The sequence below is a fragment of the Diplodia seriata genome (genome assembly GCF_021436955.1).
Source record: "Diplodia seriata strain FDS-637 chromosome Unknown scaffold_3, whole genome shotgun sequence".
In the NCBI taxonomy this organism is placed as follows: Eukaryota; Fungi; Ascomycota; class Dothideomycetes; order Botryosphaeriales; family Botryosphaeriaceae; genus Diplodia; species Diplodia seriata.
This window is the reverse complement of record NW_027117310.1, coordinates 468750-482236: the sequence shown is the minus strand read 5'-3', so window position 1 is coordinate 482236 and position 13487 is coordinate 468750.

Sequence of the window (13487 nt, the reverse complement as noted above, 5' to 3'; positions counted from 1 at the left end):
AGGCGCCGGGCTCCGCTCTAAACGCGAAGAAAATAATTTTCTGCGTAATAGCGTCTAGTCCCGGCGTTTTTTCTTTAATTTGCGTAGAGTACGCGTTCTCGACTTCTCTTAAACTTAGCTCTAGCTAGTTCTAGCGTTTAGAGACGTAGCTTTGCTAGTTAAAAGGGGCGGTAGAAGGGGGCGGCGGAAAGAGTTTCTTTTTAAGAGCTAAATACTTTCCCTTAAAACTATCTTCTAGACGTTTTCCCGCATACGTCTCGTGGCTAATCTCGAGGATTCTAGCATGCGTTCTAGGCTTAGTATAAGTTATAGCCTTAAAGATAGTCTCGAGGGTCTCTTTTTCTAAAAAAGAATTCTAGTGCTCGCGTTTAGCTCTTTTTACCGCTTCGAAGTAGATATTTCGGCTATTTAAGTACCGCCGCTTATTCTCTTCCGTGCGTAGAGATTTAAAAGCGTCGATCTCTTTTCGTAATCTTCTTCGTTCTTCTAAAAGCTCGTTCGACTACTAGGGTTTAGATCGAGCTTCTAGTTTTAATTAGGAAATAGAAAGGTCCGCCGCGGTAGATATAGCCTAGTTAAGACTTACCTCTAGGGCATCTAGCTCGGGTATTTAGCGAATCGAATCTTCTATTAAGTTTCTAGAGATATCTTCGGGCAGGGGGTTTAATTCTAAGCTTTTTAGGGCCTCGAATACCACCGTCCCTACCTACTATTTAAAGATTTCTTAAAACTTAGGCCAGTCGGCCTTTCCCGTATTAAATCTAGCGGTAGTAGCTACCGTAGAAGGTCTCGAATAGCCTATCGGTTCTAGGCTAAATAGAATTACCTTATAATCGAAACCGAAGTCCGTAATCGTTTACTAGTCGGTAATTCTATTAGCTAAGATCGGTGTGGCTAGCGTAAGGTCGATAACCGTTTCTCTCTCTAGATAAGAGCGGTAAAAGATACCCTCTTCTTCTTCGTTTAAGAGAGATAGGTCGTTTTCTTCGAACTATTTAACTAGCCGGTTAGCGCTAGACGAGAAGGGAGATTTCGAATTCTACTAGAAATAATAAATATTAAAGTCCTCGGTAACTATAGCCTACGTTCTAAGGGGTTGCCATTATAGAACGCGTTCTAGAGTATATCGAGGATCGTTGCCCGTTTAATCCTTTTAATTATATAAGTTAAGTAGCTTAAACTTAGACTTTCGCTGCTCTATACTTAAAACCATTAGATCGGAACTTTACCGGAATCCGGCCTCTAAATTTACCTCCGTTTCTCTAAGAAAGCGGGAAACGTAGGTTAATATTCGAGGCCTTAGATCGGAAGAATAGACCGGTAGAATTTAGACGAACGAGAAATAATTAATCGACCGAAAGCCCGAGTTCTCGTAGAGTAAGATATACGATTCTTAGTATAGAACTAGGTCTATCTTTAACTCTACTGCGATGTCTAGAATAGATTCCGTTGCCGGAATACTTCTATTTAAGTTAGCTTACAGAACTCGTAAAGAACTTATTTAAAACGAATTTAAATAGAGTTCTTTAGGCTATTTCTCGGCCCCTTAAGCTTTTCTACCTTATAAAAGACGCTAGCGAGATAGAAGCGCCTTAAAATAGCCCGATAGGCCTCGTCTTCGGTTTCGAAGGCTAGAACGAGCGAGAATCTCTATCGTTCTTCTCTTACCGCCTCGGGCGTAAGCTAGTAAGAGGTACCGATAGCCTTAAACCCGGGATTAAAGGTCGTAACTTCGAATCGAATAGTCTCTCTAAACTTCTCGCGGAAGAGAGTAGAGAAGGGCCGCGTAAACACGCCGTATACTACTACTTTAAACTACGTACGGTTCTCTATAATTAACCGAGTAGAAATAACCCGATTAATTATAGCCGTATTCTTTAGAAGAAATTCGGCCGAGAAGGGCTCGCACGCGGTAAGTACGAGGTTCTTTTTTAAGAAAATAGAGACCGTAGTAACTACGAGCTCGTTCTTATTTCGCTAGTTCGAAAACGCCTTATTAAAGGCATTTCGTAGGCCGTAGGGCGAGAGGTCTTCGATTTCCGTAGTCGGGAAAAGAACTACCTAGCGGGTAGTCTTTTTAGGCGCGGGGTTCTTCTATACGGGGTTCTTCTACTTTTTTTCTAAAACGAGGGTAAACTCTTCCGCGTTTATCGGGGCTCTTGCCGCCGCAGAGGCGTACGTAGGCGTAGGTTAATTCGATACTACGGTAGGCCTTTACGTAGGGCGGGTCGACTACGTATTCTCGTATATAGGCCCCTATAAGGGCTGCTTCGAGAGAGAGATAATAGTAGGCTTCGAGAGAATCTTCGTCGTCTTCACGAGGTCTACCGCGGTCTTTTCGAGGGCCCGTACCTACGTAGCTAGAATCGAGCCGGCCTTATCTACGGCTTTACTAATTTCGATATATTTCCGTATAATCTCGATTAGATCTAAGATAGATCTTTATTCTTCTCCGGTCTTTAAGAGGTTCGTAGCCGTAACGAGAAGGCTAAGAGATCGGTCGATAGCCTTCTACGCAGTCTTTAGGGCTTCGAGAAAGAGGGTTTTCTTAATAGAGGCCTCGTAGATAAAGCGAGAGTATAGTAGGTGCGGGGCTCTATTCTTCTTAGCCGAAAGAGTCGAAACGACTATCGAGGCGCGCCGTTTAAGTATTTTCTCGCGGGTAAACGGGTTCTTCGTAGGTTCGAGGGCTAAAAGTTCTAGCGTATCTATCGCCGAAAGAGGGGTAGGCGTAGCCGAAGATTCCTCGAAGTTTTCTATAGCCGTATTTATAGCCTCGGAGTCCTCTACCTGCGTTGCTAGTAATATAGTAGGGTCCGAAGGGGGTAAATTCTACTCCGAAGAAGCTATTCTAGGTTCGAATAGAGATTTCTAAGCTCTTTCTTAAAGAAAAACGTGCTAGGGGGGTGTAAATAGAAGGGAAAGACTAGAAAATAAATTACCGGCTTTAGTTTCGTCTAAACTAAGCCGTAAACAAAAGAAACCTAGGCCGAAGCGAGGGTTTTTCTTAATTACTTACTTCTTAGAAGTAAACGAAGGGGCCGATAGGGCCGATACGGGCGTCGGGGGTTTCGAGAGACCGAGAGAAGCCTTAGCGTTAAGCTCGGGCCGGTCGAGGTATCTATACACGCAAAACTCTTTAGTAAGGCCTAGAAAAGAGGCTTCTAGTAAGCTTTAGAGTAGAATTCCCGGGCGTAGAGAAGAGCTATCGCAATGCAACTTTAAAAACGGATTTCTTAGTGCCTTACGGTCCTCTATGCGAAGTTTAATACGGATTCGAGTGGTTTTCGAGAGTAGAGGAGGCTATAAAGTTCTAGCTAGCCTAGTACTACTTAGAACACCTCTTCTTCTACGCACTACGCTATAGCGCGTACGTCTACGAAGCTAAGAATTAAGATTCTAGCTAAGAAAATCGAGGGCTTTCGAACAATACCGGTCTTAGCGTAACGTTATACGGTTATCTAACTAGAGAAAAGCCGATACCTATAGATAACCTAGTAAGCGAGAAAATATATAGAAAACTCGACGGGAAAATAAGGTCTAAAGAAAAGATAATAACTTTAGAGAAACGACTATTACTACTTAAAATAGCGTTCGTACTAAAAGAATTTTAGAAATTTACGAACCTTTATAAGAAACGAGAAAAAGAATTCTTATTAAAATACTAATCTTAGAATTACGAGATACCCCTTATTTTAGAAATATAGTCTACGTTTAAGCTAATATACTCGCTATCTCGTACCGAGTTAGAGGCTTTAAGAAAATATATTAAAAAGAATTTAAAACGCGGATATATACGGCCTTCGTCTTTATCGGCCGGCTATTCTATTCTATTCGTTTTAAAAAAGAACGGTAAGCTTCGCCTCTATATTAACTATCGTTAACTAAACGATATTACGGTTAAGAACCGTTATCTATTATCGAGAATCGACGAACTCTAAGATAAGTTTTAGACTACGAAGTACTTTATTAAGTTCGACCTTCGTAAAGAATACTACTTAGTCCGTATTAAAGAAGGCGAAGAATAGAAGACCATCTTTCGAACGCGGCTAGAATACTTCGAGTATACGATAATACTCTTTAGACTAACTAACGCCTCTACGTTATTCTAAAGTCTAGTAAATAATATTCTACGCTCGTATTTAGACGTATTTTATACCGCGTATCTAGATAATATTATTATCTACTCGAATACCTTAGAAGAATACTAAAAATATATTCGAAAAATACTACTCGTACTTAGAGAAAAAGACCTACGGATAGTACCCGAGAAGTATAAATAAATTACGTAGAAAATAGAATTTCTAGAATTTATTATTACATCTAGATATATTAGTATAGACGAGAAAAAGCTAGACGTAATTAGAAAATAGCCCGAACTACAAATTATTAAGAAAGTATAATTCTTTCTTAGGTTTACTAACTTCTACCGCAAGTTTATTCTAAACTATACGAAGGTTACGGAGCCCCTTACTAGACTTACTCGTAAAAAGTACGAGTTTTAATAGAAAGAAGTATAGTAGAGGGCATTCGAGTCTCTTAAACGAATATTCTACGAAGCGTCTATTCTAAATATTTATAATCTAGAGCTACCCGTTATTATAGAAACGAACGTATTAGACTACGCTATCGGCGCTTATATTAGCTAACTAGACGAGTAAGGTAAGCTCTACTCGATTACGTACTATTTTAGAAAGATAACGCCCTCGAAGCTTAACTACGATATTTACGATAAGAAGCTATTAGCTATTATTACGGCTTTTAAAGAATAGAGATACTACCTCGAAGAAGCTAAATACTAAGTAATAGTTTACTACGATTATAAGAACCTTACGTACTTTACTACTATAAAGAAACTAACTCGACGATAAGTTAAATAGACTAAAGAACTAGCGTTCTATAATATAAAGATTATCTATAGAAAGAAATTCGAGAACGCTCGCGCAGACGCGCTAAGTAGAAGAGCTAACTATATAGAAGAAAAGCTAAGACTATAACTAATAGTTTTAAGTAAGTAGAAAGACGATAGTCTTATACCCGCTAGAACGTACGTATCTATTTTTAGAGTTATCTAATTATAGCTTAAGAAGGCACCTAATATCTCGCTTATCTCGATTAGACTACTAGCTCCGGCGTATTACTTAGAAAGTAACAACTAGATAAAGAAGATTCGAGAGGCCTACGAATATAACGTAATAGCCTAGAAACTTAAAAACGTAAAAGACGATTCTCGTCTAACTAAAGACGTAGACGGTACTATTTTATATTTAAGATTAGTCTACGTCTCGGTAAGGCTTCGAGAAGAAATTATTAAGAATATCTACAAAGTACTAGCATACGATTACTAAGAAGTAGATAAAATAATCGAGAGAATTACTAGAAATTACTACTTTTCGGGCCTACGAAGAATCGTTTAACGGGTAGTTTCGTAGTACGACCTCTATATTCGAAGTAAGGCCTTTAGATACGCTCTATACGGCTTACTTTAGCTATTACTAGCCTTAAAAAGACTCTAGTAATCTATCTCGCTAGACTTTATTACGGATCTACTCTAATTAAAGAAACCTTTAACTAGCGTTCTATATAATTCGATTCTAGTTATCGTCGATAGGCTTACTAAATACGCGTACTATCTATTATATCTTAAAACGGCAAATACGAAAGAACTCGCCTATACGTTTCTTAGAATAATTCTCGACAATTACGGGTTACTAGAAGAGCTTATATTAGATAGAGATCGGCTATTTACCTCTCGATTCTAGTAAACTCTTACCCGTTAGCTTAGTTTAAAATATAAGCTGTTAACCACGGCATACCCGCAAATAAACGGATAAACGAAATAAACTAACTAGACGCTCGAATAATATCTTCGCTATTATCTTAACTATATATAGAATAACTAGGTTAAACTACTATCTCTTACTTAATTCGCGTATAATAGCTCTAAAGCGTTTACGACTTAGAAATTACCGTTCTACGCTAACTACGGGTACGAACTAATAGCTTACTAGAAACTAATACTAAGCGAATTTCTTTATATATCGCCCTTTACATTATAATATAACCTTCGAATTCGACCCTCGAGAATTACGCTAAGATTAATATCGTTCGAAAGCCCTCGATTTTCTTAGCTAGAATCTCGATTCTTAGCTTCGTAGACGTACGCGCTATTACGTAGTACGTAGAAGAAGAGGTATCTTAGATAGTACTAGGCTAGCTAGGGCTCCGCAGCCCCCTCTACCCTCGAAAACCACTTAAATCCGCACTAAACTTCGCATAGAGGATCGTAAGATACTAAGAAATTCGTTCCCGAAGTTATATTGCGATAGCTCTTCTCTACGCCCGGAAATTTTACTCTAAAGCTTACTAGAAGCCTCTTTTCTAAGCCTTACTAAAGAGTTTTACGTGCATAGACACCTTAACCGGCCCAAGCTTAACGCTAAGACTTCTCTCGGCCCTCTAAAACCTTCGACGCCCGTATCGACTCTATCGACCCCTTCGTTTACTTCTAGAGAGTAAGTAATTAAGAAAAACCTTCGCTTCGGCCCGGGTTTCTTTTATTTACGGCTTAGTTTAGACGAAACTAAAGCCGATAATTTACTTTCTAGTCTTTCCCTTCTATTTATACCCCCCTAGCACGTTTTTCTTTAAGAAAGAGCTTAGAAATTTCTATTCGGACCTAGAATAGCTTCTTTAGAGTAGAATTTACCCCCTTCGGACCCTACTATACTATTAGCAACGCAGGTAGAGGACTCTAAGGCTATAGATACGGCTATAGAAAACTTTAAGAAACCTTCGGCTACGCCTACCCCTCTTTCGGCGATAGGTACGCTAGAACTCTCGGCCCCCGAATCTACAAAGAACCCGTTTACCCGCGAGAAAATACTTAAACAGCGCGTCTTAGTAGTCGTTTCGACTTTCTCGGCTAAGAAGAATAGAGCCCCGTATCTACTATACTCTCGCTTTACCTACGAGGCCTCTATCGAGAAAACCCCCTTTCTCGAAGCCTCTAAGACTACGTAGAAGACTATCGACTAGTCTCTTAGTCTTCTCGTTACGGCTACGAACCTCTCGAAGATCGAAGAAGAATAAAGATCTATCTTAGACCTAATTAAGATTATACGAAAATATACCGAAACCGATAAAGCCGTAGATAAGGCCGGCTCGATTCTAGTTACGTAGATACGGGCCCTCGAAAAGACCGCGGTAAACCTCGCGAAGACGACGAAAATTCTCTCGAAGCCTACTATTATTTCTTTCTTAAAGTAGCCCTCGCAGGGGCCTACGTACGAGAATACGCAGTCGACCCGCCCTACGCAAAGACCTACCGTAGTATTAAATTAACCTACGCCTACGTACGCCTCTACGGCGATAAGAGCCCCGATAAACGCGGAAGGGTTTACCCCCGTTTTAGAAAAAAAGTAGAAGAACCCCGTATAGAAGAACCCCGCGCCTAAAAAGATTACCCGCTAGATAGTTCTTTTCTCGGCTACGAAAATTAAAGATCTCTCGCCCTACGGCCTACGGAATATCTTTAATAAGGCGTTTTCGGACTAGCGAAATAAGAACGAGCCCGTAGTTACTACGGTTTCTATTTTCCCGAAAAAGAACCTCGTACTTACCGCGTACGAGCCCTTCTCGGCCGAATTTCTTCTAAAGAATACGGCTATAATTAACCGGGTTATTTCTACCCGGTCGATTATAGAGAACCGTACGTAGTTTAAAGTAGTAGTATACGGCGTACCTACGCGGCCCTTCTCTATCTTCTTTCGTAAGAAGTTTAAAGAGACTATTCGGTCCGAAGTTACGATCTTTAACCTCGAGTTTAAGATTATCGGCACCCCTTACTAGCTTACGCCCGAGACGATAAGAGAAGAACGATAGAGATTCTTACTCGTTCTAGCCTTCGAAATCGAAGACGAGGCCCGTCGGACTATTTTAAGGCGCTTCTTTCTCGCTAGCGTCTTTTATAAGGTAGAAAAGCTTAAGGGGCCGAGAAATAGCCTAAAGAACTCTATTTAAATCCGTTTTAAATGAGTTCTTTACGAGTTCTACAAGCCAACTTAAATAGAAGTATTTCGGCAACGGAATCTATTCTAGATATCGCAGTAGAGTTAAAGATAGACCTAGTTCTATACTAGAAACCGTATATCTTATCCTACGAGAACTCGGGCTTTTAGTCGATTAATTACCCCTCGTTCGTCTAAATTCTATCGGTCTATCCTTCCGATCTAAGGCCTCGAATATTAACCTACGTTTCCCGCTTTCTTAGAGAAACGGAGGTAAATTTAGAGGCCGAATCCCGGTAAAGTTTCGATCTAATAGTTTTAAGTATAGAGCAGCGAAAGTCTAAGTTTAAGCTACTTAACTTATATAACTAGAAGAATTAAACGGGCAACGATCCCCGATATACTCTAGAACGCGTTCTACAATAGCAACCCCTTAGAACGTAGGCTATAGTTGCCGGGGACTTTAATATTTATTATCTCTAGTAGAATTCGGAATCTTCCCCCTCGTCTAGCGCTAATCGACTAGTCGAATAGTTCGAAGAAAACGACCTATCTCTCTTAAACGAAGAAGAGAAGGGCACCTTTTACCGCCTCTATTTAAAGAGAGAAACGGTTATCGACCTTACGCTAGCCACACCAGCCTTAGCTAATAGAATTACCGACTAGCAAACGATTGCGGACTTCGGTTCCGATTATAAGGTAATTCTATTTAGCCTAGAACCGATAGGCTATTCGAGACCTTCTACGGTAGCTACTACCGCTAGATTTAATACGGGAAAGGCCGACTGGCCTAAGTTTTAAGAAATCTTTAAATAGTAGGTAGGGACGGTGGTATTCGAGGCCCTAAAAAGCTTAGAATTAAACCCCCTGCCCGAAGATATCTCTAGAAACTTAATAGAAGATTCGATTCGCTAAATACCCGAGCTAGATGCCCTAGAGGTAAGTCTTAACTAGGCTATATCTACCGCGGCGGACCTTTCTATTTCCTAATTAAAACTAGAAGCTCGATCTAAACCCTAGTAGTCGAACGAGCTTTTAGAAGAACGAAGAAGATTACGAAAAGAGATCGACGCTTTTAAATCTCTACGCACGGAAGAGAATAAGCGGCGGTACTTAAATAGCCGAAATATCTACTTCGAAGCGGTAAAAAGAGCTAAACGCGAGTACTAGAATTCTTTTCTAGAAAAAGAGACCCTCGAGACTATCTTTAAGGCTATAGCTTATACTAAGCCTAGAACGCATGCTAGAATCCCCGAGATTAGCTACGAGACGCATGCGGGAAAACGTCTAGAAGATAGTTTTAAGGAAAAGTATTTAGCCTTTAGAAAGAGGCTCTTTTCGCCGCCCCCTTTCGCCGCCCCTTTTAACTAGTAGAGCTACGTCCCTAAACGCTAGAACTAGCTAGAGCTAAGTCTAAGAGAAGTCGAGGACGCGTACTCTACGTAAATTAAAGAAAAAACGCCGAGACTAGACGCTATTACGTAGAAAATTATTTTCTTCGCGTTTAGAGCGGAGCCCGGCGCCTTTAATAAGGTCTTCTCTACGCTATTCGCCTACGGGTATTACTCTATAGGCTGGCGTATAGCTACCGGAGCAATCCTAAGTAAAGAAAAAAAAGATACCGCGGACCTAAAGTTCTATCGAATTATCTCTTTACTTAACTATCTCGAAAAAGTACTAGAACGGATTACGGCTAAAAGGCTAGGCTATCTAGCGAAGATCTCCGACCTTCTATACTATATCTAAATCGGGGGAAGGTTAAAGAAATTCGTAATCGATGCCGCAATACTATTATCGAGTAAAGTAGAGAAGAACCGCCGTCTTAAATGTAAAACCTCTATACTCTTTCTCGATATTAAAAGCGCCTTTAACTACGTCGCCGAAGAATAACTTCTAGCTATAATAGCTCGAATTAGTATACCGATTAATCTACTCGCGTAGGTAAAATCGTTTATATCTATACGAATATTAAGCCTCGCGTTTAACGAAGAAGAAGAAGAGTTTAGCTCGATAAAGACGGATATTTCGTAAGAAAGCTCGGTCTTATCTATTCTCTTCTTAATCTATCTTCGAGAGTTATTTCCCGTCTCTAAAGCTTCTTTTCTCTCTTATATCGATAATATTGCGGTTATAGCTAGCTTCGGCAGCTAGAAACGCAATAAGACGATTTTAGAGGAGAAGGCGGGTAAACTCTATGCGCGAGAAAAGAAAAACTATATCGAATTTAATCTAAAGAAGACGGAACTTATATACTTCGCCCGTTCTTTTAAGAAAGATTCGGAACCCCGTTCGACTTCTATTACGCTTTCTACGGGAGACGTAGTAGAACTAAAAGAATAGATTAAATAGCTAGAAATTTACTTCGACTACGGGTTTACCTTTAAGATATACGTGTCTAAAAGAGTTAGCTAGGCCCGTTCGGCCTTCTATCGCCTCTTTAGGCTAGCTAACGTTGAGAGGGGGCTCTTCTTCTACGTAGTTCGCCAGTTATATCTAGCCTACGTTACTACGGTTGTAGACTACGGCTCCGAAATCTACTGGAAAAATTAGGGGCAGTTTACCCGCCAATTAAAAGTCCTTTAGAATCTTGCCCTACGGAAGATTCTAGGGGTTTTTAAGACTATCTCTATAATTCCTCTAGAAATAGAGAGCGGAATTTCACTAGCGGACATTCGTTTAAACGAACGATTACGAAAATACGCTCTTAGAATAAATTTACTTAGAGAATCTTATCTTCTTCGAATCGAACTAGAGAAAATTAATCTAGATCGACGGGAAATAGAAAAATCTACGTAGCTAAAGAAGATTAAACTTCTTCTTAGAGAGTAACCTACTCTCTTAGAGAAGATTAAATCCTTCTACTTTCCGCCGTAGTCTATCGACCTTTTCTACTCGGTTACGGTTAGCCCCCTAAATAAAGAGAAATAGGCTAAGGCCTACGTACTCGATGTTAAGAGAGTATTCTCTAATCGAATAGCTATCTACTCCGACGCCTCCGCTCTATCCCCGGGTAGAAACGTAGGGGTCGGTGTAGTAGTTTTCGACTTTAGCTAATCTAAAGAGAACCCGGCGCGCTAGATTTATAAGAACCTCGATTCGAAGAATCTAGTATATAACGGCGAAGTAGAAGGGCTAGTAATAGTTCTAAACTACGCCGTTAGAAGCCGGGTCCGCGATAGAGATATAAGAATCTACGCGGACAATTAGGCCGCGATTCTTAGGCTAAAAAAACCCTCTAATACGCCCGAATAAGCATAATAAATTCGAGCTATTAGCCTAGCGAGAACGCTAAGAGTTAGAGGAAACACCGTCTCTCTAGAATAGTGCCTCGGCTATAAGAACGTTTTAGGCAACGAGTACGCCGATCGACTAGTAAAAAGAGCTACGAAGTACTCTTTAAGTAGGGCTTCTACTTCTCTTAGCTTCTATCGAAGTAAAGTTAAGCAGAAGACCTACGAAGAGTAGAAAACGAAGCTTAAATTAGCGGCGGACTCGCCCTATAAACGTATCTTCGGTTTAGAGGTAGGGCGGCGGCTTAAATCTTCTACGAAAGTAAGAGAAATAGCCTCCGTCTTTTACTAGTTAAAGATAGAATACGGCTACTTTAAGGCTTATTTTTACCGCCTCGACTACGCCGAAAACGACTAGTATAAATATAGCCGTACGGCTAGATAAACACCGCGCCATCTACTTTTAGACTGCCGCTTATATAGAGGCCCTCGGATCTCTATTAAAGACGGCCTAAAGAAGTATCGACTTAAACTTTCGAATTTCTTCTCGTTAACTCTAAAAGCTAGCCTAACGGCTAGATTCTTAGAATAAATAAAGATTGCTACGAGGCGGTAGTAATTAAACGAATTGTCTAACGAGGTTTAAATACGCACCGCCGAACGCTTCTTTTACTTTCTTTTATTACTCTTTTTCTACTATACTCGCTTTTAAGCACGCTATTTCTAGTATCCTTCTAGAAAAACCTACCGACACGCATGCATATAAGATATATAGATAGAAGCGGACCCTCTAGAGGGGTTCCGTCTCTAATAGTCTTAGACTCTAGAGGGACGTTAAACTAAATAAATAAATAAATAAATAAATGCGCAGTCTTTAGGGCTTCGAGAAAGGGGGTTTTCTCGATAGGGGCCTTATAGGTAAAGTAAGAGTATAGTAGATGCGGGGCTCTATTCTTCTTAGCTAGAGAAGTCGAAACGACTACCGAGGCGCGCCGTTTAAGTATTTTCTCGCGGGTAAACGGGTTCTCCGTAGGTTTGGAGGCCGAAAGTTCTAGCGTGTCTACCGCCGAAAGAGGGGTAGGCGTAGCCGGAGGTTTCTCGAAGTTTTCTATAGCCGTATCTATAGCCTTAGAGTCCTCTATCTGCGTTGCTAGTAGTATAGTAGGATTCGGAGGGGGTAAATTCTACTCCGAAGAAGCTATTCTAGGTCCGAATAGAGATTTCTAAGCTCTTTCTTAAAGAAAAACGTGCTAGGGGGGTACAAATAGAAGGAAAAGACTAGAAAATAAATTACCGGCTTTAGTTTCGTCTAAACTAAGCCGTAAATAAAAGAAACCCGGGCCGAAGCGAGGGTTTTTCTTAATTACTTACTCTCTAGAAGTAAACGAAGGAGCCGATAGGGCCGACACGAACGTTAGGGGTTTCGGAGGGCTAAGAGAAGCCTTAGCGTTAAGCTCGGGCCGGTCGAGGTATCTATATACGCAAAACTCTTTAGTAAGGCCTAGAAAAGAGGCTTCTAGCAAGCTTTAGAGTAGAATTCCCGGGCGCAGAGAAGAGCTATTGTAATATAACTTCGGAAACGAATTTCTTAGTGCCTTACGGTTCTCTATGCGAAGTTTAGTGCGGATTCGAGTAGTTTTCAAGGGTAACGCGTTTAATATATTAAGCGAAGACTTAAATCTATTTAGAATTATAAAGTATAAGTCGCTAAATCGGGCCTACTTCGCTCTTTTAATATACTTTTATACGTAGATAAGATTCGTTCGATTAATAGAGGTTTAGATAATTAATATACTATACGATAATCGTAAAGCGCTCTAGACGTATATCTACGTCTTCGCGTTTAAGGTAGTAGTATAGGCGTATTACGGCACCGTTAAAAGAAGACCTCTAATCTTAGATAACTTAATATACGATTTACGAAAGCTTAACTAGTCGTATACGAGATAAAGCTTATTAATAACAACTATATTAAGCCGGGTATAAAACCGCGGGTTCGTAAGTATACTATAAAACTAGTTAAACGTTAATAGCTTAGATAATAATAAGATATACGTAAATCGGCCGATACGAATCTCTTTAATAAGATCTAGTTTAGCATTATTATAATAAATAAAAATAGACCTATCTAATAGTAATACCTCGATCTTTTTACTCTATTTTTTCTTTAACACGTTTAAAGATAAAATAATTATAACGACTTCGTTATTACTAAGTAAAGAAAGTATCTATATTACTATACTCTTAT